Source organism: Chelonia mydas, chromosome 1, assembly GCF_015237465.2.
Source record: "Chelonia mydas isolate rCheMyd1 chromosome 1, rCheMyd1.pri.v2, whole genome shotgun sequence".
Taxonomy (NCBI): domain Eukaryota; kingdom Metazoa; phylum Chordata; order Testudines; family Cheloniidae; genus Chelonia; species Chelonia mydas.
This window is the reverse complement of record NC_057849.1, coordinates 16450817-16469398: the sequence shown is the minus strand read 5'-3', so window position 1 is coordinate 16469398 and position 18582 is coordinate 16450817. Positions and strand designations below refer to the sequence as shown.

Below are 18582 nucleotides of genomic sequence, written 5' to 3'. Positions count from 1 at the left end.
TCCTGGTTAAGCCAGGGTGGTCTCTTGCCAGACTTCCTATCTTTCCACGCAGTGGGGTAGTTTGCTCTTGTGCCCTTAATAATGTCTCTGTATAATAATAATAATTAGTTCATCTGTCCATCTCCATCCATTTTCTTATAGTGAGGCCCATAGCCATGTATCAGTACCACTTTCCTCAAAGCCCTCTTGGAAACGAGACAGGTTGGTCATTCAGTCAGAGCAGGCAGTTCTGGGTTCTCTTCCTATCTCTGTGTCAGGCTTCCTGCATCACCTTGGGCCAGGTGCTTAGGCCAAGATTTTTAAACCTGGGCATCTAAAGTTAGGCATCGCAGATCCAGCCAAATAAGTGGCCTGATTTTTCGGAAGTGCTGAGAGCACCCGCAGCTCTGACTCCTATCTGTTATTGTCGAACATCCAACACTATGGCCACGTGTACTGTGCAGGCATGTTAGTAATGGCTGAAAAAGCCATGCCTGCAAATGTTGTAGCATATGTGTGTGGGGGCTGCGTGGGGTTGGAAGCCCTGGTAATAAAGCTGTCAGCATTCCTTTAACCCAATAACTGAATTCTGCCCTCATCTATACCCCTTCGACCGCACAAAGCTTGATGGGCCCTAAAGCACATACTGTATTAAAAAAAGGAGGCAGGTTTTTCTTGTAAACATTCAAATGGGTCCCGTTCATAGTAAAGTCTACCTTTGGCCTGTGTGGCTTAATGGGTCTTTCGTTTCCCCCATCAGGACTATTTGTCTTGCTTTTTATCACCTCACTCAAACTCCTGTTAAAAGGCCTGTAATTAAAGAGAAGCTCACCTGGGAATAGGTGACAGGGGATGGATCACTTGATGTTTACCTCTTCTGTTCATTCCCTCTGGGGCACCTGGCATTGGCCACTGTTGGAAGATAGGATATTGGGCTAGATGGACCATTGGTCTGACCCAGTATAGCCGTTCTTATGCTCACCTGTGAGCAAACAAAGTCCTTCTGTGCTAGGAAGAAGATTGGACTCCAGAGGTGTGTGTTGCCTCTTTCACTCCTCGATTTACTGAACATTCCTAAATTTTGCTCCCCTCTTGGCCACTTTGCCTCATGTTGTCCCAGTGAATGGGGTTCAGATTGTGCTGTCTCCCATGTGGACCATTCTCTCCCAGTTTTGATGTACCCTTCGCTAGTAGAGATAGGTCTGAACAGCAATTCCCCTCTTCCCCCCACCCCAAATAAACTTTAGGAATGTTCCGACTCAGATATGAATCTGGACCCAAGTTTTATGATTTGGGCCTCCCTCTATTCCCTAGCGGTGGCTGAACTGCTCTGAATCCTAGTTCACACTTTCTTTAGTTTAGGCCCTTTATTTGCCGTGCTATGCCATGGGCCACCCGTATAAATGTACCGGTCCAGGAGCCGTGATCACTTCTCTGCTAGGCTCAGATGCTTCTGAATTCAAATGCTCTGGAAACCTGGGAGGCTCCTTGTGTAGTCAGGGCCCAGGAAGGAGGCTTTTGCAGCTTCCGAGCCAAAGCAGAGACGTGTGTGGGGAGGTGGTGGGAGATGTTGGGAGTTTGCAAGGGTGAAGCTATGGGGAAGGAGGGTTATGGCGAACTCTGCTCAGGGCAAAGGCATAAGAGGGAGCTTGCAGAAGCCTGATGAAACAGGTGATACAGCATTGTAGGGAGCCTGCATACGAAGGGAATGTCAGTAGGAGATATAATCATGGGGTTCATGGGAGTGTGGTGGAAGGATGGGTCTGAACTTAGGAGGCGAAGGGGAGGGAAATGGAGCCAAAGGCTTTGCCAGGGAGGCCATGGTGAAAATTAAAGGTTTGGAGAAGATCCTGTTGAGGATTCATAAGTTCTGATACATTCTTAAGCCTAATGGAGCCTTTCAGGCTGCCCTGGAATTTGCTCCTCTCTTTCATAGGAGCAGATACTGCAATTGTGGAGGGAGCTGGACTCTCCTTAGGAGACACTTTGCAGAACTGGGCCCATGCTTGGAGCTGTCCATTTATTTATTTTTCTAGCCCCCTTTACCTCTTTCCCCTTTGTTTCTCTGCTTGCATTTTCAAGCTTGAGTGTCCAGTATTGTACATGCCAAGCTCCCTCCCTTTCCTTGTTCAACAGACATCTAGAAGCCCACCTCTGCCATGAGGTATTCCAGCTCTGGTGCCCAAACCCCACAGTGTGCATGCTCTGCTTTCTGCTTGTTTTTAACATGTGCCTTCGAACACTGAGTTAGGGACCCATTGACTGGTCCCTGTGGTTCACCCACTGTACAGTGCTGCATACGCCCGAGGGGCTGTGTAATGTTACCCCTTTCGGTGGTCAGCCAATGTTCTGGGCCTTGCAGGGTTGTTTCTGCTTAGAAATGAGAAATTGATGCTGTGAGTCAGGTATATTCTTGGTGTAATCTTGCTTAGTTACAGAAACGTACACACAGCCCTATTTCCCTGAACACAGTAGAAACAAACGGAGGCAATTACCTTGCTCAGAAATCCCCAGGTCTGCCACCCTAGACAGCCCTCTGCCCAAGAAGCTTCATCTTTGTGCTTCCTCTCAGGGTCATGTCCACAACTACTTCTCCTGGCTTTCTGCCTCCAACACACACAGGCTACAGCCAGTATCCTAGTTCCTGAATTTGCTGCTAGGGAAATCCCTTAGTCCTACGCGGCTTACCTCTGTCCTGCAAACAGCCTAGTGCCTTGGGCAGCTTCAGCTGTTTTTACTACATAAAGGGACTTGATCACACCTTCTTTTGAGACTGAAAGAGTGTGCTTGGCTCACACACTGGCTTTAACAAGGTCTATGGTTGTCTTTGGGTGCAAGACTCTGCAGATGGCAGCCATTAGCACCTCTCAGCATAATATTATTATTGTTTATTTGTATTATGGTAGGGCCGAGGAGCCAGCTGAGAACAAGGTCCCTCTGTGCACCCTGTACAAGCACAGAGTGGTCGATAGTCCTAGTTCTGCAGGGTTTATAATCTAAGGGTATGTCTGTACTACAACCAGGAGGTGTGATTGCAGCATATGTGGACATACCCCAGCTAGCTCAAAGCCAGCTTGAGTAACAATAAAGCCCCAGTGTAAAGCTCTGCCCTATTGGGACCTAGGTACACACTCAGGAGACCAGCTGGTGCCCTGGCTTCACTGCTATTGTTACTCCAACTAGCTTTGATCAAGCTAGTTCGTGTCTGACTAGGCGTGCTAATCACGCCTTCCACTTGCAGTGTAGACATACCTCAAAGGGCAATATCAATATAATAAAGAATTGAAGCCTCCATGATACTAGTGCTGGCCCAAGTATTTGCAGCTGATGCTTCATGCAGGGTTCTGGAGAAAGCTGTAATGGGAGGATTTTGCTTGTGTGTAGACTAGACGCTGCAAGATCTGGCCATGACTGCAGTTAAAGTACTTTCACAGCAGCCTGCATTCATCTCCGCACTGGATTCATTCTTCAGATTGCTTTGTGAGACACTGTATGATATTCTCTCTATTAAAATCTATTAGAATAAATGTAACCATCTGTGATAACAACTTAGATAATGAAGAAATGCTGTTAGAACAAAAAGGGTGATCACTTTAATGGACAAAGCTGCCCTCAGGATTGCGGGGGATGGAGTTCGGTACTGAAAGAAACTCTCCAGTTGGGTCTGTGGGTGGAGGAGGGGAGGAAGTTGTGGGGGAATGGACTTCAGTTCTTTAGGTATGTCATGGAGGAGCCATTCTGGCTTCAGTCCTCACTGTCTTGTGGCACCCGTGCAGTGGGCTAGAGGTTGATGTGATGCCAGCACAGTGGATTGCAAGGCATTTTGCTCACTTCCATTTTTATTTTCATCAGTGGTGGCTGTTCTGTTATTAGTCAAAGAATAAGGTCTTGAAAGGGAGACGTGCCAACCTCTGTATTCTGTTGTGAGAGAGAAACTTTTCCCCCATCCATGCCCTCGTATCTGCAGAGTGCTGGAGAGGGATTGATCCCACAAACTGGTAGCAGCACCATGGAACTGCAGTGCCCTCATATGGGTCCCAGGAGTGAACCCTACGGCAGCGCTTGTCTAAAGGTGCAGCGTACAACTCTCTCATACCTGTAAGGTAATACAGGAAGAGCAGATAGCAGGTGCCATTGAAGGGGTGAAGGTGGGGTGGGGCGGGTAATGTTCTCCTTTCTTAACATCGTCCAGGGCACCATTTTACTTTAGCCACTATTTTCCTAACATGAGAGGTCTCAATTCCTAGCTATGGAAGGCCCCAGAGTACTGGATGCCTGCAGCTAGTGTTGACTTTGATGTACGTTGCACATGCTCAGCACTTCTGAAAATCAGGCCACCCCCCGGGGGATTTCCATAAGCTCTCAGTGGTGTCTGAACTTTGCTCCCACTGAAGTCAGCGGTGAGAATATTTCCATTTAGGTGCCTATGTTAATCACCCCAGTTTGTGCTTTTATTTATTTGCCTCATTTTTCAAATGATAACTCTTTTTGATCCTGATTCAGGAAAACATTTAAGCATATGCTTCACTTTAGGCACACGCATAGTCCCAGTGACTTCAACTGGGACTATTCAGGTGGTTAACTTTAAGCATGTGCTTAAGGCAGGGGTAAAATTTTTTTTTTTTTTGTCAAGGTCCAAATTTCTTGGGCAAGGTCTAATCAAGGTCCAGACTCCAGAGAAAATAATAATAAAAAACAACAATGATGATAATAAGTAAATAAAAAGATTTCAGGGTCCGTTCAAAAGCATCTGGCAGTCTGGATTTGGCCCCCGGTCCACCTATTGACTACCCCTGGCTTAAGGGCTTTGTTGAATCAAGGGCCTAGAGCAGTATTTCTCAACGTTTTTGATACCAGGGCCCGGCTTGCTGCCTTCCTAAACTGTGTCAGGGAGATCTCAGGACCAGCACCGGTCCACAAACCAGTTGTTGAGAAACACTGGCCTAGGGTACGTCTTCACTACCTGCCGGATAGGCGGGTAGTGATCGATCAATCAGGGATTGATTTATCGCATTTCGTCTAGATGCGATAAATCAATCCCCAAATCAACGCCTGTACTCCACCTTGGCAGGAGGAGTAAGCGGAGTTGACGGGGGAGCTGCCGCGGTCGACTCGCCGCCATGAGGACGGCCAGGTAAGTCAAACTAAGATACTTTGACTTCAGCTACACGAATAGAGTAGCTGAAGTGGCGTATCTTAGTCCGAACCACCCCCGCCCCCCCAGCAGTGTAGCCCAGGCCCTAGAGTAAATAGATGGCTGGTGAGGAATTGTGGAGGATTCCCTTGCCCCAGCGTAATAATATTCTATAGTCTTACACTCCTAACAGATGAAGTTGAGACTTTTCCCTCCAATTTCTCTGAGGTAATTGGTATGCAGCCATGGTCAGAGGCAGGCTTTAGGGCTAGAAAGAAGAATGACTTCTGTTGTGATAAATGGGCCTACAAGTTTATCCTAACTGGGAACTCAATGGTAGAAAATACATGAAAGTTCATGAGCTGTCACAATAACCTGTAATAACAAATGTCAATGGGAAAAGGTACGAAAGGGAGATAGACTGAACTAGTCCAAACAAATAGGCTACTGATACAAGTCAAGGACTGTGTTAAGATCATGCCTGGTAAACAAGAAATTGTGGGTTTGGAAATGAGTGAAAATAAATAAAGGAAGGGGTTTGGCACCTACCACTTCCTTTGTGGGTCCTAAAAGAATGAGAAGAACAGATTGCACCTACTAGAGCAAGCTTCACCATCGTGGCTGCCACCCCTACCCTCTCCTGGGATCCCAGCCCTTCTTTCTCCTAATCCCAAGGGCTATCCTGACCAGACTGATCCAGAGAGACCCAGGTGACATCGGCATCCCTACCAGCTCCAGCAGAATCCCAATCACCAACTGGGATGATATGGGATCAGAGTTAACAGCAGCAACGACAGCAGCTCCAGCTCATCTCAACCAACTTCTCTTTGCCTCAAAAGGACAGTTATTGCCATGTTGATACCATCTGAGACTGTCAAACAAGGAGGTTTCTCCTCCTATAAACTTTCTCCAGCTAAAGGGAGAGGGAAGAAGGGATGGTGTTAAAATGGGAGCCTTATTCCATACTTCACATTCCAAATGTTTTAACTATTTTTTCCTTCTTTTCTTTATCTTTAATAAAAGGTTAAAAGGATGCTGAAGGGTGTGCTTGCTGTGATACTAAGCAGGCTGCCTTCTCCGCATATCCAACCCCAAACCTTGCCTAACACTGGTTAATGTTGGACAGTGACTGGGTTATGTTAACACTGTTAGACGATAGAGTGTGTCTCAATTAATACAACAGCTCTTCCATCATGGTATCTCTACTGCTCCTACCTAGAAGAAAATGGTTTCTTCCTATTTTGTTTAAAGCTTGTCAAAAGTTCATTCTCCTCCTCTTGGCTGCTGCTGTTCAGTTTTATTTTAAATCACTCTACTCATAGATTCATAGATATTTAGGTCAGAAGGGACCATTATGATCATCTAGTCTGACCTCCTGCACAACGCAGGCCACAGAATTTCACCCACCACTCCCACAAAAAAACCTCACACCTATATCTGTGCTATTGAAGTCCTCAAATTGTAGTTTAAAGACCTCAAGGAGCAGAGAATCCTCCAGCAAGTGATCCGTGCCCCATGCTACAGAAGAAGGCGAAAAACCTCCAGGGCCTTCCAATCTGCCCTGGAGGAAAATTCCTTCCCGACCCCAAATATGGCGATCAGCTAAACCCTGAGCATATGGGCAAGATTCATCAGCCAGATACTACAGAAAATTCTTTCCCGGGTAACTTGGATCTTACCCCATCTAAAACCCATCACAGGCCATTGGGCCTATTTACCATGAATATTTAATTACCAAAGCCATGTTATCCCATCATACCATCTCCTCCATAAACTTATCGAGTTTAATCTTAAAGCAAGATAGATCTTTTGCCCCCACTACTTCCCTCGGAAGGCTATTCCAAAACTTCACTCCTCTGATGGTTAGAAACCTTCGTCTAATTTCTAATCTAAATTTCCTAGTGGCCAGTTTATATCCATTTGTTCTTGTGTCCACATTGGTACTGAGTTTAAATAATTCCTCTCCCTCTCTGGTATTTATCCCTCTGATATATTTATAGAGAGCAATCATATCTCCCCTCAACCTTCTTTTAGTTAGGCTACCTTCTTTTAGTTAGGCTAAACAAGCCAAGCTTCCTGAGTCTCCTTTCATAAGACAAGTTTTCCATTCCTCGGATCATCCTAGTAGCCCTTCTCTGTACCTGTTCCAGTTTGAATTCATCCTTCTTAAACATGGGAGACCAGAACTGCACACAGTACTCCAGGTGAGGTCTCACCAGTGCCTTATATAACGGTACTAAGACCTCCTTATCCCTACTGGAAATACCTCTCCTGATGCATCCCAAGACGACATTAGCTTTTTTCACAGCCATATCACATTGGCAGCTCATAGTCATCCTATGATCAACCAATACTCCAAGGTCCTTTTCCTCCTCCGTTACTTCTAGTTGATGCGTCCCTAGCTTATAACTAAAATTCTTGTTATTAATCCCTAAATGCATGACCTTACACTTCTCACTATTAAATTTCATCCTATTCCTATTACTCCAGTTTACAAGGTCATCCAGATCCTCCTGTAGGGTATCCCTATCCTTCTCTAAATTAGCAATACCTCCCAGCTTTGTATCATCTGCAAACTTTATTAGCACACTCCCACTTTTTGTGCCCAGGTCAGTAATAAAAAGATTAAATAAGATTGGTCCCAAAACCGATCCCTGAGGAACTCCACTGGTAACCTCCCTCCAACTTGACAGTTCACCTTTCAGTAGGACCCGTTGTAGTCTCCCCTTTAACCAATTCCCTATCCACCTTTCAATTTTCCTATTGATGCCCATCTTATCCAATTTAACTAATAATTCCCCATGTGGCACCGTATCAAACGCCTTACTAAAATCTAAGTAAATTAGATCCACTGCGTTTCCTTTATCTAAAAAATCTGTTACTTTCTCAAAGAAGGAGATCAGGTTGGTTTGGCACGATCTACCTTTTGTAAAACCATGTTGTATTTTGTCCCATTTACCATTGACTTCAATGTCCTTAACTACCTTCTCCTTCAAAATTTTTTCCAAGACCTTGCATACTACAGATGTCAAACTAACAGGCCTATAATTACTTGGATCACTTTTTATCCCTTTCTTAAAAATAGGAACTATGTTAGCAATTCTCCAATCATACGGTACAACCCCTGAGTTTACAGATTCATTAAAAATTCTTGCTAATGGGCTTGCAATTTCTTGTGCCAATTCCTTTAATATTCTTGGATGAAGATTATCTGGGCCCCCCGATTTAGTCCCATTAAGCTGTTTGAGTTTCGCTTCTACCTCAGATATGGTGATGTCTACCTCCATATCCTCATTCCCATTTATCATGCTACCATTATCCCTAAGATCCTCTTTAGTCTTATTAAAGACTGAGGCAAAGTATTTGTTTAGATATTGGGCCATGCCTAGATTATCCTTGACCTCCACTCCATCCTCAGTTTTTAGCGGTCCCACTTCCTCTTTCTTTGTTTTCTTCCTATTTATATGACTATAGAACCTTTTACTATTGGTTTTAATTCCCTTTGCAAGGTCCAACTCTACTTGACTTTTAGCCTGTCTCACTTTATCCCTACATATTCTGACCTCAATAAGGTAGCTTGCCTTACTGATCCCTCCCTTCTTCCACTCCCTATATGCTTTCTGCTTTTTCTTAATTACCTCTCTAAGATGCTTGCTCATCCAGCTTGGTCTACAACTCCTGCCTATGAATTTTTTCCCCTTTCTTGGGATGCAGGCTTCCGATAGCTTCTGCAGCTGGGATTTAAAATAATCCCAGGCCTGCTCTACCTTTAAACCCATAAATTCTTCAGTCCAATCCACTTCCCTAACTAATTTCCTTAATTTTTGAAAGTCAGCCCTTTTGAAATCAAAAACCCTAGTCGCAGATTTATTTTTGTTAATCCTTCCATTCAGTTTGAACTGAATTAGCTCATGATCACTTGAGCCAAGATTATCCCCTACAACCATTTCCTCTATGAGGTCCTCATTACTCACCAAGACCAAATCTAAAATGGCATCCCCTCTAGTCGGTTCAGCAACTACTTGCTGAAGGAATCCATCAGCTATCGCATCTAGGAAAATCTGAGCCCTATTATTATTACTAGCACTCGTCCTCCAGTCTATATCTGGGAAGTTAAAGTCTCCCATGATCACACAGTTTCCATTAGTATTTACTTTATTAAAAACATTAAAAAGGGCTCTATCCATATCCAAATTAGATCCCGGCGGTCTATAGTACACCCCAAGCACTATCCCAGGGGAGGCTCTAATAGTTTTCTTCCCCAATTTAATTTTTGCCCAGACAGACTCAGTCATACCCATTTCATCGCTTCTTATTTCTTTACATTCTATCTTATCATTGATATACAGTGCTACTCCACCACCTTTACCTTTATTTCGGTCTTTCCTAAACAGCACATACCCTTCAATACCTGTAGCCCAGTCATGACTACTATTCCACCAGGTCTCTGTTATACCTATGATATCTGGTTTCACTTCCTGCACCAGTAACTCTAGTTCCTCCATTTTGTTACCTAGGCTCCTCGCATTAGTGTACAAACATCTTAATTTTTGCTGTTTAGCCTCACTCACATTCTGTACCCTATTAGGCACGGTTATTTTACTACCAGTATAACCTATTAGACTTGTATCTACACTGCCCTTCCTCCTACCTACAGCTGTATCCACTCTTACTTCATTTTCTTTCCACTCTATGCTGAATTCTGGCGTGGAGATTACCTGGACATCTCCCAACCATCTCCCCCAATTTCCTAGTTTAAAGCTCTCTTAATCAGTTGTGCCAGCCTCCATCCTAGAAGTCTATTTCCTTCCCTACTCAGATGAAGTCCATCCCGAGAGAACTGTCCTCTATCCATGAATGCCTCCCAATGGCCATACATCCCAAAGCCCTCCTTATAGCACCACTGCCTAAGCCATCTATTGATAGTCATAATCTTGTCACACCTTTGTTGCCCTTCTCTAGGAACAGGCAGAATCCCACTAAAGATCACCTGAGCCTCAATTTCCTTAAGTGTCCTCCCCAGCCTAGCATAGTCTCCCTTAATACTTTCCAGCGAGAATCTAGCCGTATCATTTGTTCCCACATGAAGGATAATTAGGGGATTCTTTCCCGCTCCCTTTAGAATCCTTTTCAACCTCAGGTCTACATCCCGTATCTTAGCACCCGGAAGACAGCACACCCTCCTATTTTCTGGATCAGCTCTGGTTACAGGCCTATCTATTCTTCTCAGTAAAGAGTCCCCAATCACATAGACCTGCCTTTTCCTAGTGACGGTGCTATTCTCCAGTCTATCCCCTGTTCCCTCTGGCTGCAAGTTCTTTCCATTCCCATTCTCCCTTGTAATCCTTTTTAACCCATCCTGTATCCTCCTGGGGCTCATATTTGGTGTAATCTCCATTAACTCTTCCCCTTTTCCTATAGGACTAACCTCTCTTCTCTTCTTCCTTGCCCTGTCACCCTCAGTGACTACTCTTCGTTCTCCTGGCTCCAAAAGCTCAGTTTTTAGTCATGTTATGGCCCACACAACTGCAGAATAAAGGAGCATGTAGAGAAGATTGGCTGAGCTGGGATCTGGACTCTAAAGGGCTACTCCCCAATACTTTTCAAAAGGCCTTCCCTTACCCCCTCCAGACTTTACAATGGTATTCCAATCCCTGGAAAGAGGCAAACAGGGTACCCGCTGCTTTATTTCTACTGCCCTCTATTGATTGACTCAATATTTTGTTAGCACCACACAGATGTCCAATACATGACTAGGGCTGGATTTTTCTAAAGAGCTCAGTTCCGATTTAGCCATCTAAATGAAATATTAATTTAGGTACCATTTAAAAATCTAGCCACTTAATTTACATCGCAGTGGTTGTTGTTTGGCACTGAGCATGTTTGAAGATCTGGGCCACAATGGTTATCCTAATATCAAGGACGTTCATCTCAAACCTATTCAAAATGCTAAGGAAATTCCTAGGCAAAACATAACCTGCATGGAGTTAAGATTTGTGTTCTATTAAAAACCTCTGAGGGAACATCTGTCATTTTCTCAGAAAAACAGAAATGTTAGAAATGCTGGAAATTCCACATTAAGGCGACACTTAAAAGATTCAAGAACGCCTAAATAACCTTAACTCTGCCCTATAACTCTTTCTACAGAAAACTGAAAAACAGGAGATGAGTTTGTAGAGTCACCATTGGATAATCCATGACTGCTGGTCCTGGTCCAGACATAGACAGATCCTATGTCGTGAGTAGCCTCAGTTTTGAATCACCTTTATGTTAGGCGATTAGGAGTTAGGACAATGGAGTCCTTTCTCTGCTGTTAGTAGGGCTGATGATGGCCCCGTTGTAATCAAACCAAATAAAGTCTGTCTGATAAAACTAATTCTAGGATTGTAACAGGTGACTAAACGAACAGGGGTGGGGGACAGGTAACAATAAATACAAATAGGTTTGCATAACTTATAGTCTTGTAGATCACAACAGTTGCGGGTGGTCACCAGTCTAACCAATGTCTAATTTGATCAGTCTGAGAGGCGCAACAAATTCCATTCACAAAGGCCGCACAACTTCATTTAATCGGTAACACCAAAAATCTGCAGGGATTTATGTAGGTCACTTGATTCTTAGTGGTTAATCTGGTGCAAGTTGGCATATGTTCATTGACTTCAGTCGAGCTATGCCAATTTACAGCAGCTGATATTAGCTACCAGGTTTATTGCCCCTTTAGAATTTGCTGGCCCTTTAAGATAAGCTGATCTAATGCTTGATGACATTCCAGTAAGGGCCTTCCTGGAACCAAGGCTGGAAAGTTCTGTGTCCGTTGGGCGACAGCCACTGGGAAGTGAGAAGCAGGAAAGCAGGTCTCTGAGTCGAGAAAGAGAAGGGACAGGGCAGACAGAGACAAGGGCTGGGGGGCAGTTCAGTTTGAAAAGATTAGAGAGACCAGGGAGAGTGTTAATAACAAGCTGGTTTCAATACCAGGCAAAGAAAAACACATTCAGCCTGGAAAAATGAAGCTGAGAGATCCGGGGACAAATGGTCTGAAATACAGGCTTTTACATGGGAAGAAGAAACCCAGACAGCAGTAAGGTTGAAACCTAGGGGCAATAGGGGCTGGCAATGTGAGGTGAGGTGGATGTGAAATGGTGAATGAAATGTTGGCTTTTATACACAAGTTACAAAATGTGGAGCTAAGACTCAGACTGTGAAAGTGCCTCTTGTGTGTTCCGTTCACTTCTGCTCACCCCAGGCCACTCGAGGGAGTAAAATTTTAATTTTGCCAAAAAATTATTAGCGGGCTGTGGGTGGGTTTGTGGAAACGATTTATAAAGAAAAACTAAGATTCCAGTTCATCAGGGCATTTTTAAGTTAAGTGTCTGCTTAGTGCTTTGCTGAACGGGGGCCCAGACTAATTCTTCCCTTACTCCCAAGGGCGTTGGAAGAGTAAATTCATTCATGTTTGTGAGATGCTCAGATACTGTGGTGATGGAACCAGATAAGCACCTTGATACATAGTAAAGGCCTGATTCTGCATTCCTGGTACATGTTAAACTTCCAGAGTCTCTGGCATTGGATGCACATGGAGTGTATGTTCTGCCCTATGGGATACCTGTAGCTGTAGATTTAGGAGCTCCAAGACTGCTCTGGGAATGTATGAAGTAAAAATGGCCCAAATCCCGAGGTTCCTATTTGGCAAATTCCCATTTTTGTCTAAATGCCGGATCCTGCTCGCATGGACACCAATGGCAAAGCTTCTGTTGACCTCAGTGGTGTAGGATCAAACCCCAAGTAAGGACTGAAAAAAAAACTGAGGAATAACCTGACCCCAAAATATCCAAGAACAGGAGCTGACCCATTAATGGAAAGATGCAAAATACGTAAGCTATGCAAATAGAATAGGAGCATTAGATCTGCTGTAACTCTCCTGGACAGAGGTAATGGTCAGACCTATTTGTAATCCATACAGCACGTTTCTGACGTTATATAAATAATGACATTGAGTTCTGCAATTTTATTGTGATATTTGGTGTCTGTCTTAAAGCTGCAAGCCTTGGAGGCAAGTGATTGACTTAGAATCTCAGATTTATTAAAGAAAAAGTGAAGTTTCTAGCCCTTATGTTTGCAGAGAAAAGCTTTGAAAATATGACCTGAGTAATGTAATGTCTTAAAAACTGAGATTAAAAAAAATCCAGCACTTATTATTTTTTAAGCAATTTCATGGTATTATGAGGTTTGACTCATGATTTTGGAACACTTGGTGTTGGCAATGCTATAGTGATGTGTTAATCTTTTTCATATATAGATCTGCATGAAACACAGCCATAATTCACTCTCATTTGCATCACTGCAGAGGAGAGAATTTAACACAGAACATGTTAGATAGAGTTTGGTAACTAATTTGACCAATGTCACCTCTTCTGTTGGCAAATTGTCTGTGAATGGCTCAGGAGATTTTCTGAATGTATCCATTGTTTCAAATGATTTATCAAATCACTTCAAATAAAAATATAAACTCTTGCTATAAATGTAGGTCATTCACAAGCAATTAATTGTGTGGAAACCTGCGTAAGGATGGAAAGTGTAAACTGCACATTTCTATTTTTAACTATTATTGTATTTTGTAAATTAGGTAAAGAAGGCAGAGCCCTGTGCGACTTGCAGGAGACATTCCTGATTTCAGCTCCAAACAGGTAATATGTATCAAGTGACACTATCACTTCCCAGGCTCTGCAATATAACAAAAATCGCTTTTGCCAACTAACCCAGTGCTCATAAGAGGGTTTTTTTTAAAAAACGGTGCTTCTGTTTTCTCCCATGGGAGGTTTTTCCCTACTCCTTGCACCATAATCTCACTACTTTCTTCTCAGGTGAATTACTTTTTCATTAGTTCACACTGTTGTGCCACTTGCACTGTCCGTTCCAAAGTGAGCTCGCACATTAGTTATAATTTTTTTTTGAAAGTTGTGTTTAAAACCTAATTACGAGATCATCTCCTATGTAGTCCTCTTTACTGCTACTGAAAGTCCAGTCTACACTTGAAAGTGGTACCAATATAACTGGTTGGGGTGTGGGGGGGTGATTTTGTTTTTTTACTGATCTAGTGATAGTGGTACAACTTCTGGCATGGTTGCAGTTATACCTATATAAAGGGGTCTTATACAGGTACAGTGTTTCCCCTTTTTGACCCGAGTGGCTAGCCAAAATTTGGGGCTCTGTGTGTGATCCAGTAGGGAGTAGAAATTGGTAATAGGTATGTCTTTGATGCAGTTCTGTTTACTTACAAAGAATGTATAAAGTCCTGCGTCTCTGAACACAGAAGGAGTCAAATAGCAGGAAACACCTTTTGCTCACAAAACCAAGAGCACTCTTTAAAGCCTGAGCCCTGTAGCCTATAGGTATTTGCTAGGTAAGGCACAGACATAAGTTAAGGCAGTAAAGCAATGAGCCTACAAGCCTACATCCTATAAGACATTAGCTTGAGCAGTTAGCATAAGGCTTTTAGGCCTATGAGCCTTAGCATGAGTGAGTTACCCAACAGTGACCCTGGGTTATTGGGGATCTGGGAATATTAAGTTTAGGGGATTTTTGTATATGACTAGATAACCCCAGGAATATGAACTGATACCAGCTTTTGGATATTGTAGGATAGGAACATCCGCAGATGCATAACCACAAACTTGCCTTGGCAACAAATTGACATACATGACAATATGTTGAGATCATTAATATGCTAACCTATGGGTAAGGTCATGCCAGCAGTAGGAGGGTGAGGAAATACAAATAAGGAAGAGGGGGAAAACCCCTGCTGAATATGCATTAGGTGTAGTGGTGTAAGTAGAACATATTATAAAAGTTGTTTGAGGAAGATAATGATTAACCTTTCAGGTTGCTCTGCAAGGGATGGTGAGAGTTGGATGGTGGATGTTCAGATGTACATTCTGTATTATCTTTATCTACCTTGCTGCGTTAGTGTTGGTGACTTTGCTAACTGTATTAATAAAACTATTACAAAAACAGAAGCGCTCCTACGGGCAGTTCTTAACTACCAGCCGGATCGGTGGGTAGTGATCAATCTATTGGGGATAGATTTATCGAGTCTCATCTAGATGTGATAAATCTATCCCCGAACGCGCTCCCCATCGACTCCGGAACTCCAGCTCATGAGAGGTGGAGTCGACGGGGGAGTAGCCAAGTAAGTCGACCTAAGATACGCCGACTTCAGCTACGCTAGTCACATAGCTGAAGTTGAGTATCTTAGGTCGACACCCCTGCCCCCAGTGTAGACCAGGGCTAAGAGTGGGTGTTGCAACTGTGTACACCGTGGTTCCCAGCTGAACAGTAATTTTAATAATACTGGGCCAGATCTTTGGACAGGAACCTAATCAAACCTCAGAGTGTTAACTGGGAATTCTTAAGTAATCAGCATAATTAATACATAATCCATAGATCAGGCAACCCAAAAACCCTCTCCCCATGTTTCTTCCAGAGTTAGCTCAGCTACCATGGTTTCAGTTCCTCCTTCAGGTGCTCTCTTCCTGTTTCTTCTTATCTCATATCAATTTCTGTGTAATCTGTTTTCCCATTCCCCCTGCCCCCACACTCAATTACAATACTCATTCAAAATCTCCTGGACCAGTTTCTAAATACCTTTTGTCTTAGACGGGGCTTATCCTTACAGTTACGTTAATTGAAGGGTGAGTTCACACCTAGCAATCTCAATGAGGTGTTAACTCAACACATAACAAGGTTTCATCCAGTTCATATCAATAACTTATTCGCCTTCCCATGCTGGAATTGCTATACAGGTATAATAACTTTTATAGTGAGGCCACAGCTAAGGGGTTGTACTGTTTCAGCTATATATACCTATAGTGATAGGGATACAACTTATGTCTAGACAAGCCCAAGTCTCAAAGCTCTGCTGGTTCATAGAGTCATAGAATAACAGAGTTGGAAGCAACCTCTGGAGGCCATCTAGTCCAACCCCCACCCAGAGCAGGACCAATCCCAACTAAATCATCCCAGCCAGGGCTTTGTCAAGCCTGACCTTAAAAACTTCTAAGGAAGGGGATTCCACCACCTCCCTAGGTAACGCATTCCGGTGTTTCACCACCCTCCTAGTGAAAAAGTTTTTCCTAATATCCAATCTAAACCTCCCCCACTGCAACTTGAGACCATTACTCCTCGTTCTGTCATCTGCTATCACTAAGAATAGTCTAGATCCATCCTCTTTGGATCCACCTTTCAGGTAGTTGAAAGCAGCTATCAAATCCCCCCTCATTCTTCTCTTCTGCAGACTAACAATCCCAGTTCCCTCAGCCTCTCCTCATAAGTCATGTGTTCCAGACTCCTAATCATTTTTGTTGCCCTTCGCTGGACTCTCTCCAATTTATCCACATCCTTCTTGTAGTGTGGGGCCCACAACTGGACACAGTACTCCAGATGAGGCCTCACCAGTGTCAAATAGAGGGGAACAATCACGTCCCTCGATCTGCTGGCAATGCCCCTTCTTATACATCCCAAAATGCCATTGGCCTTCTTGGCAACAAGGGCACACTGTTGACTCATATCCAGCTTCTCATCCACTGTCACCCCTAGGTCCTTCTCTGCAGAACTGCTGCCTAGCCATTTGGTCCCTAGTCTGTAGTGGGGCATTGGATTCTTCCGTCCTAAGTGCAGGACTCTGCACTTGTCCTTGTTGAACCTCATCAGATTTCTTTTGGCCCAATCCTCCAATTTGTCTAGGTCCCTCTGTATCCTATCCCTACCCTCCAGCGTATCTACCACTCCTCCCAGTTTAGTGTCATCTGCAAACTTGCTGAGGGTGCAATCCACACCATCCTCCAGATCATTAATGAAGATATTGAACAAAACCGGTCCCAGAACCAACCCTTGGGGCACTCCGCTAGATACCGGCTGCCAACTAGGCATGGAGCCGTTGATCACTACCCTTTGAGCCCGACAATCTAGCCAACTTTCTATCCATCTTGTAGTGCATCCATCCAGCCCATACTTCTTTAACTTGCTGACAAGAATACTGTGGGAGACCGTGTCAAAAGCTTTGCTAAAGTTGAGGAATAACACGTCCACTGCTTTCCCTTCATCCACAGAACCAGTTATCTCATCATAGAAGGCAATTAGATTAGTCAGGCATGACTTTCCCTTGGTGAATCCATGTTGACTGTTCCTGATCACTTTCCTCTCCTCTAAGTGCTTCAGAATTGATTCCTTGAGGACATGCTCCATGATTTTTCCAGGGACTGAGGTGAGGCTGACCGGCCTGTAGTTCCCAGGATCCTCCTTCTTTCCTTTTTTAAAGATTGGCACTACATTAGCCTTTTTCCAGTCTTCCGGGACTTCCCCTGATCGCCATGAGTTTTCAAAGATAATGGCCAATGGCTATGCAATCACATCTGCCAATTCCTTTAGCACTCTCGGATGCAACGCATCCGGCCCCATGGACTTGTGCACGTCCAGTTTTTCTAAATAGTCCCGAACCACTTCTTCCTTCACAGAGGGCTGGCCACCTCCTCCCCATGCTGTGCTGCCCATTGCAGCAGTCTGGGAGCTGACCTTGTTCGTGAAGACAGAGGCAAAAAAAGCATTGAGTACATTAGCTTTTTCCACATCCTCTGTCACTAGGTTGCCACCCTCATTCAGTAAGGGGCCCACACTTCCCTTGGCTTTCTTCTTATTGCCAACATAAGTCATGTGCTTCCGGCTTGTCTCTGCATCCTTTGGTAAAAGCCCATCTATTTATGCATTATCTTCTTTTGGGGGATTAAATGCTCTCCAAGAATAATGTCATAGTTATTCTGATTTATTTCCTAAGCAAGCACAAATTATTTTAAAATATTTTCAGCTTCATTGTCCATTGCATAAATTGTACTTTGCCACAATCCGGGCTGTCTCCCAGGCTTATCAAACTGAAAGTCTTTGTGGAGAGTTGAAATCTGTTGCGTGTGGGGATGTGTGACAGGGTTGGGACTCACCACTGCAGCGCCTCCTGCTGTTCACTCTGGGAATTAGCTCAGTTCATGCAGAGTGCCCTCTGCCAGTGGTGTCCCGTCCGTCTCTTGCCCTAGATCGGCATCTTGACCCGCGTTGCTCCCAGCTTGCGGCGTCCTCTTCAGGACACTGCCCTCCAGCAGTGTCCACTGCTCCAGTCTCACCCCCTTCCAGGGGTTTGGTGTTATCAGCAGTCCTTCTCTTCGCCCCAGCCACACCCCAAAGTCTAACCCCTTTTGGTAGGGGTCTGGTGCAGTCCATCATGGCCACTCCCAACGGCCAGGTGGAAGTGCAAGGGGGGGACCCAGGCCCACCCTCTACTCTGGGTCCCAACCCAGGGACCCTTTGGCAGCAGCCTTCCTGCCTGCCCTCCTTCTCTCCCTTTGTCCATCTCTCTCCCTGGGCTGTTTCCCCTTCGGCCCCTTTGCACTGGCTAGGCCCTTTTTCTCAGGGCCTGCAGCCTGGCA

At 44.3% G+C, this 18582-nt stretch overlaps 1 protein-coding gene across 1 annotated transcript in view; it reads left to right on the top strand.

The window, feature by feature from the left end:
- GDPD4 (glycerophosphodiester phosphodiesterase domain containing 4) overlaps window positions 1-18582 on the top strand; it is an 85068-nt gene that overhangs the window by 18229 nt on the left and 48257 nt on the right. The window contains exons 2-3 of the mRNA XM_037889829.2: window positions 11261-11351; window positions 13737-13797. The gene's annotated coding sequence lies outside the window, so the exon portion shown is untranslated. The remainder of the gene's footprint in view (window positions 1-11260; window positions 11352-13736; window positions 13798-18582) is intronic.